The sequence below is a fragment of the Hemibagrus wyckioides genome, unplaced genomic scaffold (genome assembly GCF_019097595.1).
Source record: "Hemibagrus wyckioides isolate EC202008001 unplaced genomic scaffold, SWU_Hwy_1.0 Contig2, whole genome shotgun sequence".
Classification (NCBI taxonomy): Eukaryota; Metazoa; Chordata; class Actinopteri; order Siluriformes; family Bagridae; genus Hemibagrus; species Hemibagrus wyckioides.
The window spans coordinates 251041-273246 of NW_026690780.1; the positions used below are offsets into that span (position 1 = coordinate 251041).

At 35.7% G+C, this 22206-nt stretch overlaps 2 non-coding genes across 2 annotated transcripts; both read left to right on the forward strand.

Annotated features, from left to right (window-relative positions):
* The first annotated feature begins 14555 nt into the window (after positions 1-14555).
* On the forward strand, positions 14556-14637 carry trnas-gcu (transfer RNA serine (anticodon GCU)). The gene has a single exon. It is a non-coding gene; the product is annotated as a tRNA-Ser (tRNA).
* Positions 14638-15090: 453 nt separating this feature from the next.
* Positions 15091-15172, forward strand: trnal-aag (transfer RNA leucine (anticodon AAG)). Its single transcript has one exon. It is a non-coding gene; the product is annotated as a tRNA-Leu (tRNA).
* Positions 15173-22206: the final 7034 nt, after the last annotated feature.

Consider the following 22206-nt stretch of genomic DNA (forward strand, 5'->3'; position numbering starts at 1 on the left):
ACATCATGACGGTTCATGAAGCTCCACCCCACAGCATGACAGTGTCACTAAAAGGACAAAATGTTCACTTACTGCCTAATATATCCCACCCACTAACAGGTGCCATGATGAGGAGATCATCAGTGTTATGTCACTGGTCATAATGTTATGCCTGATCAGTGTATACACTCAATAAATGTAGAGCTGTGAAGCTATTTTGTTTAAAATCAGTTCATTAGAAAAGTATGTTATAACATTACTGTAGTTTTTGTTGGTCATGTACTATACATAATGCACAGGACTAACACATTAATGAGTAAGAAAATGGAAAGGAGAATCTTTTTCTCTGTTAGCTTTGCTATCACTCTGTCCCTCTTAATGAACAATCATGGATGATGTTGTATGGCTGGTGTTACATGTTCACTAGCTTCATTAATTAGCATCAGAGGCTTTGGTCATTATGCAGGTTTTTGTTAATAGGTTTGCTAGGATTTACTAGGTTTTTGTTTGCTATGAGACACATTGCATGATCACACCAACTATACCTTATAAATAATATAAACAGCTGCTTACTGTCCTAATAAATGATCATTAACTCAGAATTTATTTTTATTAACTGCTCTATCCTGGTCACATGTCCACAACTGTCTATATACACCTACATTCATTCATTCATCTTCAGTAACTGCTTTATCCTGGTCAGGGTTGCAGTGGATCTGGAGCGTCTCCCAGCAACACTAGTCATGAAGCAGGAATACAAATTACAATGGACTACACTGGGTTGAGGGTTGTTTATTAATTTAATTACACAATGTATAGACCAGCAACATCTAGCATCTGAAACATGTATATTTGTGAGTTTACCATGAATATTGTGTAGTTGCTGTGTTAATCCCTCATCATTCTTTTTTTCTCAGCTATTTTCTCCAGCTGTAAATGTTATTACAAAAGTTGTTTGTTTCTGTGGTTTACCAAAAAGTTGATAAAGTGAGTCTCTTTGATCTCGTGGTTTTATAAACGTCATATATGCCATTTACAGTTTTTGTAAAGCCTTTCAGTAACTCTGTATTACAGTGCTACTACTACAAGAGGACAGTGATAGAGTGCAGAATCTGAGAGCTTTAGACCTCTGATAGTAAGTTCAGTAGAGTCTCTGCTGGTTTTCGACTCTAATCGATGATCATCAGGAGTGCTCTGGTCAGATCTTGACCTTGCTCCTTTATACAGTAAAAACTGTGGTGCGCTGTTAGGATATTGTTTGTACCAGTGAATATAAATGTCTTCACTGCTTGTCTCATATGAACATTTCAGAGTAACAGTCTCTGTTTCTTTCCTGACAATGTTGGCATCTTCATCCTTTGGTCCAATTTTATCTGCAAAACTGCCTGGTGTAAGAAGAACATAAAAAATATATCAGTGAAGTATTTTATGCAAATCATATAATAAAAAATAAAAAAAATGACTAGATTAATACAAATATGGTAATTATTCAATATAATTTATTAACTGTTTAAATATCATTGTAATAATTATTATAACAGATGAAAAATTATTACCTGTAACTAGAGTGAGAATCAGTGGTATGTATCTCACTATGTACAGTAAGTTGTATAGTTGATCCATTTCTGAACACAGCTCTGTGAGGATTCTGTATAATAGTGCTGTATGTGCTGAACTTTACACGTCTCTAGAAGGCCACACCCAGGAAGTGATGCTGTTGGAGCATAATTTTACACAGATCATCACTTCACAGTATCAGTGACAATCCAACACAGAACTATTCCACTGTTGCTGATCAACTTTTTGTGTGATTTTGTGTTTATTTGCTTGACTCGTACACTGCAAAAAGTAAAACTACTGTGTCATTCATCTAAAGTATGTTTCTTCATTAGTCTGATAGAAAATTTTGATTTCTTATCTGAAACTGTTATTTTTACTTTGCTTAAAAGCAAACGCCACCTCCCTTGGTTAAAATTAAGTGTAATCCGTTTCCTCAAAGCCCATTTCTACTTCAAACTAAAGGGTCGCCTTTGTCACGTGACCTCATGACGTCGCACCAGATCAGTCTGAACCAGAATCTTCTGGCCGCCATTACAGTTTTCTCTCGCTTGGAAAAGGGAACTTTGTGTACTGCAAAAGAAAGGTCATTAACACAAGGTAAGAAGACAAATGTATATCACTGTTGAAGTAATTGTGTCTTGTATGTTAACACAAATCATGCATGTATGCTGTGGGTTAGGAACAACTACTTCGTAGAATGTATTTGGCAGGTGTGTTTGCTAACATTAGCTAGCTAGCTCAAAACTATTTTCAAAAACGGCTGACTTTCTAAGTCTAAGTCACTATTTCACCGAGTTCCCTGCTTATATTAATTAAATTTAAATGCCAATGGTTGAATCATCAACGGTTGGTTAACGATCTAATAATTAATGTTAATCTTATCTAACTACAAAACACGCAAATTTTATAGGAGTGCATGCTATTAGCAGTGGAACTGCATGCTGAAGGCCAGCTGGAGATGCTAACTTGTACGACTCACACAGACATGGCATCCGGTTCACTTGCACAGAATGTGTAATGTTAATGTTATAATGTTGTTTAATCTACCAAGTCTGTGTTTTTTTCACACGGTCGCTATAAAAATTCCAGAGCAATTTTCCTACAGTTTCTCGCCGAAAATATTGCTTGTCCAACACTTCGAAAGCTTTAAGAACCTTAAAAAAATGAAGCAAACATTAGCAAATTTACATTTACATTTGTTTTACAGTTTATCTGGAAGTGACTGATACGATTGATTATCAAAATGGTTGCAGATTAAATTTCTTTTCGTTAACTAGCCAATAAAATGAGACAGCCATGGGCTTTTTCCTGTTTAATAGCTTTTGACAAGAGTTAAATACTAAAATTAAATATATACTTGTCCTTTCTACAGTGCCCGTCCTTAGAGTTTTTTTCAGCAAAATGTAATTTTATTGAGGACTGAAACAAATATAATTGATGCAGTTTACAGTGGTGCCTTTTGTGATTTGTTTTGAGTGCTAATTGGTAAAGCAGGTCTTTTTTTTCTTTCTTTCCTAGTCTTCCTGTGAATGTGGAAATGCAAAGACTGTGGTACCTCAGTTTTGTGAAGATCTGAGCTTCTTAAACAGTATAAGCTTGAACACAGACATGATGGACGTCACCATTCCTATCCATGCATCTATTTGAACTGTCCATGCACTTGCAAGACTCGGAATGGACGGACTCGTGTATCAAAATGTCATCACCGACAGAATCCAAAGACCATAATTGACATGATGCACTTTTTATTTTTCTTCTTTAAGTGTTTTTGTTGTGCACTACACTTTATTATGTTTCTGGATTTAAAATGCATTTTGTGTTTAGTTTACTTTGTTTTATTCATGTTATAGTTATGTTATTTTGTTTTTCTATTAAATCATTGTTTTTCCGATTTTAATTTCATAGAACAATACAAAGAAAAGGTAATGTATATTTTTAAAATACATAATAAATGTATCTTTGGAGGAGAACTTAACTGTCTATTTAGTGTTATTTTGTTAATAAATTTGCCTCAGAGGAAATTATTAGTTTCATCTGAAGTAAAAAAAAAACTATTTTAATGTATTAGTACATTTTTTTTGGGTTGTATTCATGTTCACATTTGAGTTGTTTACACAAACTTATTTGTAGCTACATTTTTGGATTTAAGTCAGGACAAGATATTGATTTAGCTACAGTTATAAATTTTAATTTGTATGGAATCACACTTAAGAAAAATTAATAACATAACTTAAAAACAAAATTGCAATTGGTTTTTGTGTAAACTACATTTGGATGTAATGATCAATTTTAGGTTTTTATAAATTGAAATAATACAGTTGTTCCAAAGTAGAAAAAACAGTTTTTGACTTGTGTAGATGCAAATATTTTGTGTTGGGGAAAATTTGAAAAATTGATTAACACGTAATCAAAAAAAAAAAAAAATTAAGTTATGAATGTGCTTTGAGAAAAAGTAAAAAAATTAGCTGTAAAAAATTGGAGCAATTTTTTTAAGTTGATCCAAAGTATGTTTTTTTTTTCAGTGTAGAATAACAGAGTCTGTTCCTTTTCTGACAATGTTGGCATCTTCATCAGTCAGTCAGCCTAATCTAAACTGTTTAGTTTCTGTGGTTCTACAAAACCTATACAGAATCCTGCACTTCAACAGAGGACCTATCAAGCTGATTAGATAGTGTTTAATTAATATTAGTTCAGTTCCTAAAATTGATAATTTGTTCACTTTTAGTGTTTCAGGATGGCTGAGTGGTCTAAGGCCCTGCACTCAGGTCCTGAAGGTGTGGGTTCAAATCCCACTTCTGACACTGGTTTCTTTCCTTTGTGTTGTGATCCTGTACAGAAGTCTGTTGTATGTTGAAAGGACTCTGTCAGCTGTGGTGGTTCAAATAGTTAAGGGTTGATGTAAGTGTCAGGACATAAAAAGTCTTTTTGAGACATTTCAATATAAAATAATAACACAAACATGAAACAAGCTCATTTATTTGAATACCCCGCCCAACCACCATTATGTATGCAAATATATTCAGGTCACATGACCGTAAAAGCACGTGTCCGAACATGACGGACATTTCCCAAGAAAGCACAAACACGGTGAGTAAAAGTTTAATACTCAGTTAGATAGTTGAAAACATTAACTCAATAAACAAACAAAGCTAGTGGCTCGATGCACAAACTTTATTATTTTAAACTGTATTTATTGTACACTTTCTGGTAAGGATCCTTGATTGAAGTAAGAGTGATGAAGTTTTTTGTGTTTTTCACCTCATCTGTTTCATCAGTTGTAGTGTCTTGTGCTCTGAGACAGAATACTCTTTTCATATTAAACAATGGTACAGCTGCACAGGATGCTTTTTATTTCTTTTTTATGTTTTCTCTCATATATATCTGCAGGAAATTAAGAATTCTGCCTATAGATTAATGCTTCTACACTTGTCCTCGCACTCCTCCACCTTCTCTCTGTATGTAAACTCAGTATTTTGCTGATGAGACTCAACACTGTATTGTCATCAGCATACTTGAAGATATGATCCATGCTGTGTTTTAAAGAAGATTTGTGCTTCAGCAAAGTTTTTATGATATTCAGACAGATTGATCAGTTTACAATTCATACCCAAGAACCGTGTAAACCAAAAACTTGTAAAGATTAGAAACTTTCCCTTCAGGGTTGGCCACAGCGAATCATCTCTGTCCACCTATCCCTATCTGCTGCATCCTCAACAATTGCACCCACTAGCTTCATATCCTCATTTATTACATCTGACGATTCTCATCATTAAATTTGGCAATGTTTTACGCCGGATGCCCTTCCTGATGCAACCCTCTTTATTTATCTGGGACCGGCACAGAAGTCACTGGACTGTGACCCCCATGGCTAGATTAATATGTTAACACCATAAAGCTTTAAAATTGCTCCACCCCACAGCATCACATGACTGATTGTTGATTATTAAGGCTTAATTAAGCTTAAGTTAATACTCAGCTGCAATAGTTAAATATGAAAAATAAAACTTTTTACTGTATTATACAGTTATAAACTTATAACAGTTTAGTATTTCTTCTCTGAAATTAGCTTAGGCACTAAGAGTAACCAGGGCAGGGGTTAGGATATTATATCAGCAGTATGTATGATAGAAGAACAAGTATACTCTATGTCACAAAGGTTTACTGTGAAAAGTAGCTTCCATCATCTCAGAGAATGTGAGCAGGTTGTGTGGTGCTCTAGTTCTAGACCCACAATAAGATAAGTGACTGCGCCATCTTGTGTTCACTGAAGAGAAAAACACAACACATTAATAAATAGTTTTTTAATTTAGCAATTTAAAATCTCTCTCTCTCTCTCTCTCTCTCTCTCTCTCTCTCTGTCACACACACACACACACATTTTCATGAAAAAAAAGGGATTTAAGGGTGAAACACACTTCAGCAGGTAAAAGATAGTGTTGTGTGTGAACATTATCTGTGAGTGAGCATGTAGTGAACACACCCCTATTACACCAATAAACTTATCACATGCAATTACAATTTTGTAGAATGAAAGGTTCAGTGACAACAGCCTATGCAGGATTATAAAGTAAATAAAAGATTTAAACATTGCTTGGTGAAATATGTTTATGGCTTGTTAAAGTTGAGGTGTCAAAATACATAAAACTTAAAATAAACCCCAGAATTCAGCCAAAGTGATATCTGTCATGTTTTCCAGGACAGCCACACATATGCTCTGGATTAATAATTTAATATATAATATAAAATTATAGATAAATATATAAATATACCTTATATTTAAATTTCATTTACATGACATCTGCAGTGTAATTACTCCAGTCAGAACAGAGAGGATCATGAGTCCACTGGCATTGTGGAATTCTGCTATGAGGATTGACCTGAGCCTTGTCTTTAGTGCACTTGTTATCAGTCAATATGGAATTGTACCATGAGGGTAGAAATCTTTCTATATAATAACAATGACACAACACCACACTACAAGAAAACACTTTAAGCAGAAGGATTTTAACAGTGTGATAGCACAGTGACACAGCAGGTAGTGTTGCTGCATCACAGCTTCAGGATCCCCAGTTTGATGATGTGTTCAGATTACTGTCAGTTTGTATGCAGTTTTGCATCACCTCCAAAAAACATGACAGTAATAAATTTACTAATAAATTCACTATGTGTAAATAAGTATGTGAAAGGGTTTGTGTATGGAGCTCTGCAAAGGACTGACATCCCATTCAGGGTGTTTCCTACCTCATGTGTGGGACAAACTCCACATCAACCATGACCCTGATCAGTAGAGAGAAAGAGAGAATCCCCCAAAAGGACATGTAACTTTCTCTAAAGCATTGGCAAAACTTCTTTCAATATAACAAAACTGTGTGAAGGTTTTTGTACAGTGCAGCTGGATTTCCTGTCACTGTGGGCTGCAGAGCACAGTAGTATAGAGCAGAGTCTGATACAGCAGCAGAGGAGATGATCAGATCCACTTTCATACTCGTTTTATCTGGTTTTATCGACAATCGTGGATGAGGTGGTTGAGCTTCAGTGACATAACTACCACTTTCATCAGTTAGCAGCAGAAACTGAGGTCTTGATCCAGGTTTTTGTCGATACCATTGGAGACTGAACTGATCCAGTATATGTGCAGGACAGTGAGATGTTGCTGCCTTCCATTGAAAATACATTGGTTTGATCTGGTTTAATGTTATTGTCAGCAGCCTCTGCTATAAAAACATTACAACAATATTGTGCTATTTTAATCATAAATGACACATTTCACATGGAAAAAATTAATTAGTAAAAATAATATTTTGTGTGCAGTGTATATGACTTACCAACATCAGCAAGAGTGAAAAACACCACGAAGAGGAACAACATTGTTTTCCTGAGTGTTTAGTTCAAACCTCTAGCTTTAGAAATGAATGTCAGTGTTACTATTTGATGTACATCTCTACCTCTAGCTCCACCTACTTGTATTTATGTATATTCATGATAACTGTACTGTTCTGTTTACTGTTTATATAAATCTGTAGAAATGTTTTTGCATCAAGGGTGTAACTTGGATTTGAGAAGGAGGGGGGGCACAAAATGGGGGTACATGTTTTTGATTTGAATCCCATTTCCTGCATTTACATACATTTAGAGACTATGGTGATACAAAATCCAGGAAATAATGAAGTTGATTATAATGATAAATTCGGCCAAAAAGAATAGTAGGCTACTGAACTGTGTATATAAGAAGATGTCTTACTTTCTTTATTGTTTAATAGGGGCCGATCACCAAGACTTGAGAAAATCATTTTATAAAATCAAAAATGTTCAACATTAATGTTTTGTGTGTGAATAAAATGTAAATAATTTGAGACTCAATTTCCTCTTTTAAAGAAACTTTTATTTTAAACTGACTGCTGTACCTGAAAATGTAAAATAAATGACTTGTTTAACAGGACGTCTGTCAGAGACACATCCACCAAACCTCAGGGGTTTAGAATAGAAAAAGCAGAAAGCTTTTATGAACTGTGTGTGTTACAGCATTATTGTGTAATATCAGGTGCAGATAGACAGCAGTAAAATTAATATGTACTTATATGAAGATGTTGATGATTACTTTAATAATTGTCTTTCATGCATAAACCACCACCCTTAGTTAATGAATAAATTAAAATATTTACATTCCTTGTGCTTATTTTCTGTGCAGCACAAATACCTAAGGTAAATCATTTTTATGTCTCCAACTCTGTATTACACTAGGGTAGGAATAAACATCTGTAATTCGTTACTGCTGTAATCCAAAAGGATGGGAAATTGATAACACAATAGATACATTATGTTCTTGGTACACAGGATGCAAGATTCTCACACAGTCTCACAAACATAAATATATATATATATACAAAGAAGATTTTTCATTGTTCTCAATCTATCCATTCAATCACATCTTTCCATGCATCATAACTGTCCACCTCATCTGTCCTCTGATATGAAAACCACTGAGTTATGATCATATTAAGTCTAACATTAAACTAGCATCCAGAGTCTGCTTGTCATACACTGCTGAGAGAAAATGCCCAGTTTAAAGTCAACTCGTTTTTATGCTACACAGAATGTTTATGAAAATATGATTATCCTGATAAATTTACTGAATCAACCACAACTCACATCTCTTTTCTTTCTGGTTGTTGTAAGAATCTATTCTCTCTCTCTCTCTCTCTCTCTCTCTCTCTCCACACTCCTTTGCATTGAAACACTTGCCCTCTATGTGTTATAAACAGCACTTTGAAGCCAGATAATTGTATTTACTGTGAATTATTGGAAGTGTTGCTATTTCTTGATATTTTCTGTTCTCAGACATTTTCTGTTGTGTGAAATAGTGTGAGCAGTTAGGAATCTGAGTGATATATGTGAACATTGAAGAGTTACAGACACAATAAACTGGCAGCAGTACACAACTACAGAGTTGTAAAGTTATTTTAAAGAGGAAAAACATATGCCTGAAAGTATGACAACATCCTGAGTTCATTGTTGAGTTTGTAAAGGTAAATAGTTGATTTACACTCTCATGTTTTTACATGTTATTTGGTCGTGATGCCAATGCTAATTTCCGTTAACTTGTCTATGGCAATTCCCATTATATGTTAGCATCAAGCTAATAGACAGCGCACTAATTATCTTCCACATTTTTAGCGGTGTTGGCAGTTATATTCTCTGTTCTCAATCTTTCATACTTGGATTTATAATAACTCAAATATGCTTTTGAGGTGAACATGCAACTTCATGATCTTTTGTGTGTGTTTTTGTAGTTTTGTCGTACCTTTATATTAGAGATAATAAAGGTTACAATTGCACAAAGAATTTTTGTCTCTCATTTGAAGAATTTTGTGTGTGTGTGTGTGTGTGTGTGTATGTGCATTTGTGTTTGTGTGTTTGTGTGTGTGTGTGTGTTTGTGTGTGTGTGTGTGTGTGTGTGTATGTGTGTGTGTGTTTGTGTGTGTGTGTGTGTGTTTGTGTGTCAGTCCAGTCTCTGGGTATTGAGGAGTCTGATGGCTTGAGGTAAGAAATTGTTACACAGTCTGGTTTGAGGACCTGGATGCTTCAGTACCTTTTTCCTGAACATATTTTATAAATTAAATATGTTAAATATCGCCTGGCAGATGTAGATTTGTAAATTTAATTTTCAGGTTACTGGTTGTGAAGTTGTGTTAATTGCTCAGTATTCTTTGTTTGCTGTTTCCTCCAGCTGCATGTTTTCACAAATGTTGTTTGTAGCTGAGGTTTACCAACAAGTTGTTAAATTGAGTCTCTTTCATCTTCTGTGGTTTAAGAAACTTTATATGTACCATTTTACTGTTTTTGTACAGCCTCTCACTGACTCTGTGTCACTGTGCTGCAGAGCACAAAGATAGAGTGCAGAATCTGAGAGCTTTAGACCTCTGATAGTGAGTTCAGTAGAGTCTCTGCTGGTTTCTGCCTCTAATCGATGATCATCAGGAGTGCTCTGGTCAGATCTTGACCTCGCGCCTTTATACAGTAAAAACTGTGGTGCGCTGTTAGGATATTGTTTGTACCAGTAAAGATAAATGTCTTCACTGCTTGTCTCATATGAACATTTCAGAGTAACAGTCTCTGTTTCTTTCCTGACAATGTTGGCATCTTCATCTGTTGGTCCAATTTTATTTGCAAAACTGCCTGGTGTGAAAAGAATATAAAAAATATGTTAGTGGAATAGTTTTTTAAACCAAATATTGACTTAAAAAATCAAGAAATGACTAGATGAATAATAGAAAACATGGTCATTAATTAATGCACTGAATTAATTGATTAAATATTATTGTAATAATGAGGTCTGTTAATAAATTGATAAAAATAAATGACCTGTAACTAGAGTGAGAATCAGTGGTATGTATCTCACTATGTACAGTAAGTTGTATAGTTGATCCATTTCTGAACACAGCTCTGTGAGGATTCTGTATAATAGTGCTGTATGTGCTGAACTTTACACGTCTCTAGAAGGACACACCCAGGAAGTGATGCTGTTGGAGCATAATTTTACACAGATCATCACTTCACAGTATCAGTGACAGTGAACTGAGTCACTAATACAACACAGAACTATTCCACTGTTGCTGATCAACCCAATGCATCTGACTTCACCTCTTAAACATATCTTTTGGAGTTAGAGGTCAGGGCTGTGTCTCAGGAATCTAACAAAAAATGACACAATATCTGACAATACTATAACCTTTGATACTAACTTTTTAAACTAAATACATTTCCAAGTTTTTTCTATTTTATTTCGAGTAGAAATTGGAATAGAAAAGCTATACTTGTATTCAGGCTGTATAGGTAACAAGAGGTTTTGTGTTTTTGTTAGCTGATAATTCTGAACTACTGTATGAGTGCAGCATTTGACTCTGCAAGCTACTGTTATAAACAGACATAGCTAATGTTAGCTTGCTAGCTAGCTATCCTCAGTTATATCAGAGAACAAACAACTCCTGTTCAGTCTTCTGCAAGAGTCTCCTCATGATGATGACCAAAAGAGAGCAAAATAAAATAAATACATGGAAGTTTGCTGATCTTATGGCAGACTGTTGTATGTAATGAATTACTGTAAAATATTTACTATGATAATGCATTTAAAAACTAACAACAGTCAATTTAAGCAATTATTTAATGTACATTTGATTTTTTTTTTAGTAAATTAGGACTCCAAAAAGACTATCTATAGTGGAGAGATGTACAATAATATCCTGTTCATGATTTTATTCTGCTGTGTGAGTTTATTTCATTTGAAAATTGTGAGAGTCAAAAACTAGCAGAGTTCCTGATTTAAAGGAATGTAAATTATTGAGTTTAAGCAGTTTATCTACCTTCAATATAACAAAACTGTGTGAAGGTTTTTGTACAGTGCAGCTGGATTTCCTGTCACTGTGGGCGTCAGAGCACAGAAGTATAGAGCAGAGTCTGATACAGCAGCAGAGGAGATGATCAGATCCACTTGTTTAGTTTTATCATCAACTTCAGCAGACATTCTTGGGTCAGTGTTGGAAATTAGATCTCCTTTTTGGTCAACAATAAGAAGGAACTCAGGTGTAGATTTTGAATATTGCCTGTACCAGTGGAGGTAGTTGTTTATTGAACTTGTGCTTGGTTTGTAGCTGCAGGACAGAGTAACATCATCACCTTCATCTACAGCTTTATGAGGGAAATCTGGCTCTATTGAATTTGCCATGGAGTCACCTGTCATAGAGAAGAGAACATAATGTTTTTAAACTTTAAATAATCAACAGGAAATACTTAAGTCAGACCCACACTCTGCATTTTCACACTGCATCACCACACAGACTAATATTTAATATAATATAGTTAATATTTCTGCAATAACAAAAAGTCAATGTTAACTCACCTAGTGAAAGCCACAGATACATGAATATAACAGTGAACATGATGACTGGTCTTAGCTCAGTGAAAATAGTGGAGATCTTTCTGTAATCTAATATGTTAACACCATAAAGCTTCAAAAGTGCTCCACCCCACAGCATCACATGACAGTGTCACCAATGTTGTTGTCAGATTGTTGATTCTTACTGAAACATCCTGGCTTTACATTCAGCCTCATCTGGGGAACCTGTCCAGAGGACATTTAAGTAAACACATACTGAAAGGAGGAAATTAATCTATTCATGTTATTTTACATATGTTAGTGATATCTCTAAATTAGAGAAAGTTTGTGTAAACACCAGCAGCAGATAAATGTTAGAAACACTAAGTGGAAGAGAATATGATTTATTTAAGAATGAGGAAGAAATTAGTAGTTTCCCTTGGTAATTAAGGTTGAATTAATCCCTTATTTCTCAGCTCTAACAGTTAAATCTGAAAAATAAAACTTTCCTGTACTCACAATAGCATCAGAAGAAGAGAAAGAAGAATAAAGGCACATTCACATATAAGTTTCTAGTTTTTAATGTTTCTGACACAGCAGGTGCCAAAGAAATGACATTAGATGAGAATTCATTCTTATGACAGTTTAGTGTTAAGTGGACAGTTGTGTTGTTTAATCAGAATGATATCTCTGAAATTAGCTTAGGCACTAAGAGTAACCAGGGCAGGGGTTAGGATATTATATCAGCAGTATGTATGATAGAAGAACAAGTATACTCTATGTCTCAGAGAATGTGAGCAGGTTGTGTGATGCTCTAGTTCTAGACCAACATTAAGATAAGTGACTGCGCCATCTTGTGTTCACTGAAGAGAAAAACCTTAACACCAAAAAAATTGTTTTTGAACTTACCAAATATGTGCAGAAATATAATTGAAAAAAATAATAATTGTTTATCTCTCTCTCTCTCTCTCTCTCTCTCTCTTTCACACACACACACACACACACACAAACACACACACACACACACACACACAGCCATTTGCTCACCCATTCACACCTAGGGGCAATTTAACATTATCAATCAATCTACTTAGACTAGCTTTATTTAGATATTACTTCAAACTTGTTGCAAAATATACACTAATAATATTAAAAATTAGATGATTGTTCAGTAAGTGGCAATATACAGTATCTCACAAAAGTGAGTACACCCCTCACATTTTTGTAAATATATGGCAACCTGTAGCTCTGGTGAACTCCATGCCCATTGTAATAATGTTCTAATAATTGGTTGTGCATGTCAATAAAGAAATATATGTAAAAATAGAATAGAATTAATTTACTCAACCCTTCTCAATATCTCAGTACCTCAGGTTATGGACTCTCCTTTCATACATATGCATACTTGTACCCTTTTTTAAAGGGCTACTGCAATATAAGTAGAACATTCATAAAGCTGCAACAAAATGTTCCCAATTATATATTTGCTTGAAATCTAATTTGTGCAAAGCCAATATTCAGTTATAACTTGTACTCAATTCACAGACAGATTAAAGTGCACAGTGGAATTGCACATTTTATTAGGTAGAATGTGTGTGTGTGTTCAGTGATTGTTTGCAGTCCGAATGGCCCAGGGGAAGAAGCTGTTTGTAAGTCTGGTGGTGTGAGACTTTGTTGACCTGAAGCGCCCCCCAGATGGCAACAGGTCAAACAAGTGATGAGCAGGATGTGAGGAGTCTCCTGTGATGGCCTTGATTTTGCTGAGGCAGCGGGACCTGGACATGTCATCCAGGGAGGGCAGAGGGCAGCCCATGATTTTTTGAGCTGTTTTTCACCCTCTGCACAGTTTGTCTGTCCTCATCTGTGCAGCCTGCGTACCACACACCCAGACAGTATGTCAGTGTGCTCTCCACAGAGGTCTATAAAGTTTGAGCCCTCAGGTAGCGTGGCCATGTGGTCTAAGGCGCTGGATTTAGACTCCAGTCTCTTTGGAGGCAGGGGTTTAAATCCTGCTGCTAGCTGAGTCTTTTCAAGGCAGTGGTTGTGGGCTCTGGCACCACAAAGGCTTTACAGTGGTTGTGGCTCCTGTGCCTTCTGCAAGTGTGCTTAAGAGTTGACGTTAGCAGGCTGCCTAGATGCAAAAAAAAAACCGAGCACGCTCACACCGTCCCGGAGCCCCCAGACCCGGGTGCTGAAATAGCTCCCAGGTTTTGGCAACTGGTGTCAACACCTGGCTTTGAACGCTGCTCTGTTTCACACCTTGCTTTTTCAAACAGCAAGTCCAAACAACCACAGAACGGTACGCAAAACACGGTTTCCGTGTGTGAGCCGCATCAGTCGTGCCTTTACCATGGTTACGAGCTACCAACAAAACAACAATTCAACCAAGAATAAAAAATCGACATAAGAAGTGGTGGCCAAGAGGTTTGGGCAATGGAGTGCAAGTGCCAGGTGCACTGAGGTGTAAGGTCATGTGGGTGACCTAGGACGCCAAGAGGTTAAGGAGACAGACTGCTAATCCATGTGGGATGGGCTCCAGTTGCTTTGGGAACAGGCTTGTTTAAACGTGTTGGGTTATGGCGCTCCACTACGGATTTGTCGCCATCTCTGTGGACATTCGGCCGTGGGTGCTGTACCTGTACCTGATGAGGTGGCCGAGAGGTTAAGGCGATGGACTGCTAATCCATTGTGCTCTGCACGCATGGGTTCGAATCCCATCCTCATCGCTTGTGTGCCCTTTAACCTCCTCTTTGCATACAGAATGCTTTGTACCTGGTCTGCGAGACCATGCTAGAGGGGAGCGAGTAAAGCTAGTCCTGGGTCTAGGTGTTTTGCAGCCATGGGCTATATTTCCATGTTGGTTGGACACAGATGCTGTAAGGCTGACAGGTCGCCACTGGAGATCCATGCAGATCAATGCAGTGCGCAGTCCCGAAGACAGCGGCCCGGATCGTGCACCTTGATTGCAACAGACTGGGATGCAAGTTCATATCAGCAAACCTTGTCAACAAGAGCCTAAGGCTGTCAATCCACTTTGCAAAACCTTTCCTTGGTTTGAATCTTGAATCACGTCTGGTAATGGAAGCATGCGTGGCATTGCGTCCGCCTGCCAGAGTGCCTCTCTTTCCCGACCTGGCAGGCCTCCCTTGACCACAGCCCCCCAACTCGCCAAGGGCATGGGTAGCATGGCCGAGTGGTCCAAGGCGCTGGATTAAGGCTCCAGTCTCTTCGGGGGCGTGGGTCCGAATCCCACCGCTGCCAGGTGAACTTTTGGGTCGACAACAGCAGAAGGTTGTTCCTTCACCCCCACCTTCAGGGGGTGCGGTTGAGCGTGAGGCCTTAATGCTGAGTTCACACTGCAAGATTTTCAAAGTTTTTGGGTCACCATTGTTTTCACACTGCACGACTATCTATCAGCTTTATTTCTGTTTATTTCTGATAAAAACCTATAACCTCTAAGTAACTATAACATCGTGCTCCAACACTCCGTCCAGCGTGTATCCAGCCTTGATGCCCAATGACGCCTGAGATAGGCACAGGCTCCCCGTGACCTGAGTATAGATCAGATAAGCAGTACAGACAATGAAATGAAATTGTGCTTCAACCAAAGCCATGCTTCTGATGTAGAATAGAATAGAATAGAATAGAATAGAATAGAATAGAATAGAATAGAATAGAATAGAATAGAATAGAATAGAATAGAATAAATTTTATTGTCTTTGCACATAAGGAGTACAACAAAACTGTGGGTGCTCTTCTCAACAACAGTGCACTGAAATATAATACAATGAAGAGCATAGCAAGTAGTATAGAAAAATAAGAAATAAATAGGAAAATTATGAAATATTTAAAGAAATACAAAAAAACATTAAACTGTCCAAGGATTTCCTATGAAAATAATACAAATCTAACCCAAAAATAATCTGTTTGCTGTTTAACCCTTAGGAGTCGGCAAGCCCACCGGCGGGAACAGCCCTGCATTATGTGAAGGGAGTGCATCCCCAAACCAGGGTATATAACCAGGGTATCTTTAGAAAGCTGATACTTGTAAGCTTACTGTTCAAGACTGAGAATTACTCAAGTGCTTATTAACAGCTATAATCAAGATCCAAAGACATCCAAAGAAGTACCAAGTTTGTTTTCCTTTTGCTCTCTGGATCTTCATAAAGCTTCTTGAAGCTCCACCCTGCAGTATCACATGACAGGGCTGATTGTTGATTCTTACATTTGAATCCAGGATTTATTGAATTTATTTTTTGAATGAAAATAGTTTTTTTTGTCAAATTTCTTGCAAATGTTAACATCATAAAGGTTCATGAAGCTCCACCCCACAGCATCACATGACAGTGTCAGCAGTGTGGCTTTACATTCAGGAGTGAGGTGGACTGGAAGACTCTAACAACACAAGGTTAAAGGTAGTTACATATGAAAAATACAACATTAGTACAACTGCACTAGAGATTTAAAAACACAGTTTAGTCTAAAGTGGACAGTTGTTTTATGTGAGCTGGTATATCTGAAATTATCTACTACTGAGATGAACCATGGCAGGGGTTAAGATAATATTTGTGCAGTATGTTTGATAGAAGTAGAGGTAGAGCCTATATCACAGAGGGTTTATTGTGAAAAGTATGTGAAAAGAATGTGCAGGTTTATATGGTGCTCTAGTATTCGGCCCATCATAAGATAACTGAGTTCACCATCTTTGTGTTCATCAAGGAGAAAAACCTTAAGACACAAAGAAATGATCACAGACAAAAAGAGGCTTGAGTCATCAAAAAGAGTATTTAAACTTTGCACTTCATCTATTTATAAAGGATTTTTTCTCTGTAACACTGTAATACATTATGTGTTAGTTTTTGCCTCTTCAAGGCAGTGGTGGTGAACTTGCTGTTGTTCACTGCAACAAACTCAAAAGATTCAGTGCTGCCTTCCATGATATAGTGTTGGTATATTGTATATTGTAAAATTCTGCTGTGATGATTGAACCAAGCTTTTACTTTTTATTTCCAGGTTATCAAGGAATATAGAATAGAAATTGTGTGTATAGGCGTTCTGCAATTTCAGTTTTCTTTCTTAATTAAGGCAAACCAATGACAAGGGATTCTTTTGATGGTTTTTACTGATTCTCCAAAGATTGTTTCTAGACTGCAGTAAGATCACAAATCATGCAATGCTTATATATAAAAGAACGGAAGATTATGTATAGCATATATTATTATACTTATATATATTATATATTATTGTACTTATAATCCAAGAAGTCAGCTCTGAAGGATGTGACAAGAGGCTTAAAACATGGCCAACAATAAGATTACGCCATCTTGTGGAGGAAGGAGAATAATAACAATTTGCAGAACTTTATTCAACTTCTGAACGTGTACAGAGCCTCAGCTGCTTTATTATATAAGTTTTCATTGTTTGAATAACATTGTAGAAAATAATAATAATAATAATAATAATAATAATAATAATAATAATTTAAAAATGATATAATACTTTAATAAAAAATAGTGTTAGTCATTTAAAAATGAATTAACTTACTATTGTTTTATGATCCAGCAAAGTGATGCTGTGTGAGCTATAGCATGATGGCTCTATAAATAAAAGTGTATTTTATTTTAAAAGCATTGTAAATTCTTATTGATTTTAAACTCAGGTTGCTGTGTAGAGTTTTGAATGCTTTGCCAATATCCACTTTGCTCCTAGACAAGATTAAATAAAATAGTTACAGATGAATGAATGAATGAATGAATGAATGAATGAATGAATGAATGAATGAAATGTGTCAATAATATAAACTTATTATAAATAATGAGAACAAAAGGGAAAGTTTTCCCCAAAAAGCCATGTAAATTTTCCCCATGTAAATTTCTTATTGGCATAACTGCTTTCAACATAACAAAAAAGTTTTTGTACAGTGCAGCTGGATTTCCTGTCACTGTGGGCGTCAGAGCACAGTAGTATAGAGCAGAGTCTGATACAGCAGCAGAGGAGATGATCAGATCCACTTGTTTATCATCATGAACTTTAGCAGACATTCCATCGGGGATGGGGGAACTTAGATCTCCACTTGGAGTAACATAAAGAAGGAACTCAGGTTTAGAGTTCATATATTGCCTGTACCACTGCACATTATATATGTTACCACTGAAGTCTTTGCAGCTGCAGGACAGAGTAACATCATCACCTTCATCTACAACTTTATGAGTGAAAAGTGGCTCTATTGGATCTGCCATGGAGTCACCTGTCATAAAGAGAACATATTGTATTTTTTCTAAATAATTTATTAATAAGGTATTACATAAATCATACTCACAATTTACTACTTTTTAAAAACACATCATGTTTTTTGTGTATGTGTTCATCCTTGATTCAGAACATATTATTTTTGCAATAATAAAAATGTTTACTCACCCAGTGAAAGCCACAGACACATGAATATAACAGTGAACATGATGAATGATCTTAGCTGAAGGAAACTATTCTTTCTGTACACTGATATGTTAACATCATCAGGATTCATGAAGCTCCACCCCACAGCATCACTCACATGACAGTGTCACTAATGTTACTGAAAGATTCTTGATTCTTACTGAAGCATTCTGGCTTTACATTCAGTCTCACATGGGGAACATGTCCTAAATCTATTTTAAACAAACAGGAAAAGCAAAACTAAAAGCAGGAACTGATAATAAAAGGTAATAATCACTATAATAAAGTTTAATCATGGAATTATTGAAATAATTATTATACAAACATTAAATCACAATTTAAAAAGCTTCTGTTGTTGCTGCTGTCATTTGGAGCCATTTGTGCCACATTCTGCCTTATAGTCTGTATGATTCTTGATGACTGTAGTGTCAGAAAAATATTTTTGTATCATGATGAATCAAGATTTCTAAATTTTGTGTGAATGATTTTAGTTGTCATGTTCAATCCATTTTATTTATATGGTAACACTTTACAGTAACAGTACATGAATAATCATGAACTAATACCTGAATTATTACTTACTTAAATCTGAACTAATCATGAGTTAAGGCATGTACTAATCACCAACTAATAAAGAGCTAATCTTAACTATGCTGTGAGTCTTATGAATTAATGTGTGAATAATAAACCACCTTACATACATGTTTGTTCATTTACATAATTTGCCTTGTGCAGCCGCACACGCAAACATCTCTGAATGACACTGGATTACACTCTAATAATAAACACCAGTAATTTCATCTCAACCCATTTTGTATCTTTCTCCATTCATTTCTCTTCCAATCCCACTGTAGTATTAGTATGTGCGCTGGGTGACTCGGGTCCAGGGCTCTGCTACTCTGAACACAACATAACATTCATTATTTTTCCGTGTTTTAGTCTTAAATGTGGCTGTGTTTGTTTTAACTACTGGGTCTATGTTAATCAGGTCTGCTGGCTTTAAATCCTTCAACAGTTACACTGCTCATGTTTCGGGTCACTACCCTTCAATATCAATGTGACACATGACACATGATTTATTTACTACACTTCCTATTTCTATAAAGTAAACATTTTCTAATCTACAAAATATATACAACCCTGTAAGGCTTCCTATACTCTTTATTGTATTGTGGTTATATCTCAAATAATGCAAGTTAAAAATATGACTTTTCTTAGCAGAGTAAACTCAAAAGACAATATTATCATGTAGCTTTGTATAAACTCCAAATGTTATTAACCACTTATGAATGTTGCTTTGCTTGTCACTTTATTATGTGGACAATAAATATGCATTCATCAAATGTATTTATTAGAGGATTTGTCTAAAAAGAAGAAGATTTTGCATAATGACGGCATATTAATAATTCCTGTGGTGTTAATCAAGAGTTAATGATGATCTGGAACAGTATAGTAAAGTGGAACACAGGACAATCTATTACTAAGGACATAATAATTACTAATTTAATTTCATTAGAATTGATTATATCACATTAATAATTACTAATGAAGTGTTACTGTATTGTTACTTAATTACACTTGCATATACTTGGCTTGAAGTAATGCATTACTTCAATAATCTTTTTTAATCAAACAATTCTTATTGTGAAATTAAATTCTTCAGCACATTTATAGTACACCCTTAGAGTCTAAACAAAACACCAGAGGCACTGCAGTGACTGATACAATTTTAAAAATCCCCCATAAAATTATAATAATATAAAACCCCTAATACAATTTATAAGCGTCTTGTATTAAGCTCAATGCTCTTTTAAGTATCTGTGGTCATTCAAGTGTTTCACTTAATATCAGTGCTGGATCAAGTGCTATTTTATAAGCTGCCAAATAATGAAGAGTGAAGTCTTTAGTTCACTAGTGTTACATTAAAACTCAGCAATTTAAATTATTTAAAGACTTTGATATTTAACTTTGTTTTACATTTTTATTGCATCAGGAAAATAACAGCATGAACCTTAGCAGAAATAATTATTTTTGATTAAAGATTAACATTTATTTTTAAAGGATTTCTTCTCTGATTGTTCAACCAATAAGTATTAACAACATATGTAAGAGGATCATTGTTGATATTTAAAGCAAATAAACAGTGAAGTTTGAGAATTAAGAAAGAAACGTGTATTTGAATGAAACAGATAAACATCTCCCCCTGCTGAGTAAAAAATCAAGCTTGACTTTTGTACAGTCTGTTTGAGTTTTGTGTCTCTGTGGGCTGCATGGCTGTAACAAACCTCCAGACACCGGGTGAGTAGGATCCATGTGCAGTTTATTAATATAATGCAAAACGACAGGCAAGAAAGGTCAGAGAACCGTAAAGACGAACCGCGATGCAAACTAATCCGAAAAACATAAGGACTGACTCAGAAAACCGATGAAACAAAATGAGATCAAAACCACAATAGGAATCAGACAAAGAAACACGAGAAACAGCTTGGTACAGAGCTAGTCACAATACTCTGTAATGTGCATCCAAGACTGTCTCCATGATCAGACCAGCAGAGGAGCAGAGATTAATCACTGAGGCTCACAACTGATAGATTTGTGTCTGAAAATACTGTCTCCTAATAATACATGTGTCAAAAATCTAATGTGATTTATAAATATACTCTTTATAAATCACATTAGAGACAGAATTCCTCCAAACATGGCATGTAAATTCAAAATGATCAGTAGATAATAGATTTCCATATAACAAAACTGTGTGAAGGTTTTTGTACAGTGCAGCTGGATTTCCTGTCACTGTGGGCGCCAGAGCACAGTAGTATAGAGCAGAGTCTGATACAGCAGCAGAGGAGATGATCAGATCCACTTGTTCATCTTTAACGTTAGCAGTCATTCTTGGGTCAGTGTTGGAAATTAGATTTCCTTTCTGGTCAACATTAAGAAGGAACTCAGGTTTAGATTTTGGATATTGTCTGTACCAGTACAGGTAGTCTGATGGACCACTTTTTTTGTATGTGCAGGACAGAGTAACATTGTCACCTTCATCTACAGCTTTATGAGGGAGAAGTGGCTTTATTGAATCTGCCATGGAGTCACCTGTCATAGAGAAGAGAACATAATGTTTTTAACCTTTAAATAATCAACAGGAAATACTTAAGTTAGACCCACACTCTGCATTTTCACACTGCATCACCACACAGACTAATATTTAATATAATATAGTTAATATTTCTGTAATAACAAAAAGTCAATGTTAACTCACCTAGTGAAAGCCACAGATACATGAATATAACAGTGAACATGATGACTGGTCTTAGCTCAGTGAAAATAGTGGAGATCTTTCTGTAATCTAATATGTTAACACCATAAAGCTTCAAAATTGCTCCACCCCACAGCATCACATGACAGTGTCACCAATGTTGTTGTCAGATTGTTGATTCTTACTGAAACATCCTGGCTTTACATTCAGCCTCATATGGGAAACCTGTCCAGAGCACATTTAAGTAAACACATACTGAAAGCAGGAAAATAATGTATTCCCTTAATGCTCAGCTCTAACAGTTAAATCTAAAAAAAATAAAACTTTCCTGTACTTATGATATCAAGAGAAGAAGAGAAAGAAGAGTAAAGGCAGATTTACAGATAAGTTTCCAGTTTTCAGTGTTTCTCACACAGCAGGTACTTTTGTTGATTTTTGTATGATTGAAGAATGTCACAGAGGTTTTACTGTGAAAAGTAGCTTTCATCGTCTCAAATAATGTGAGCAGGTTGTGTGGTGCTCTAGTTGTTGAGGCACAATAAAATAAGTGACTGCGCCATCTTGTGTTCACTGAAGAGAAAAAACATAACACACTAATAAATAA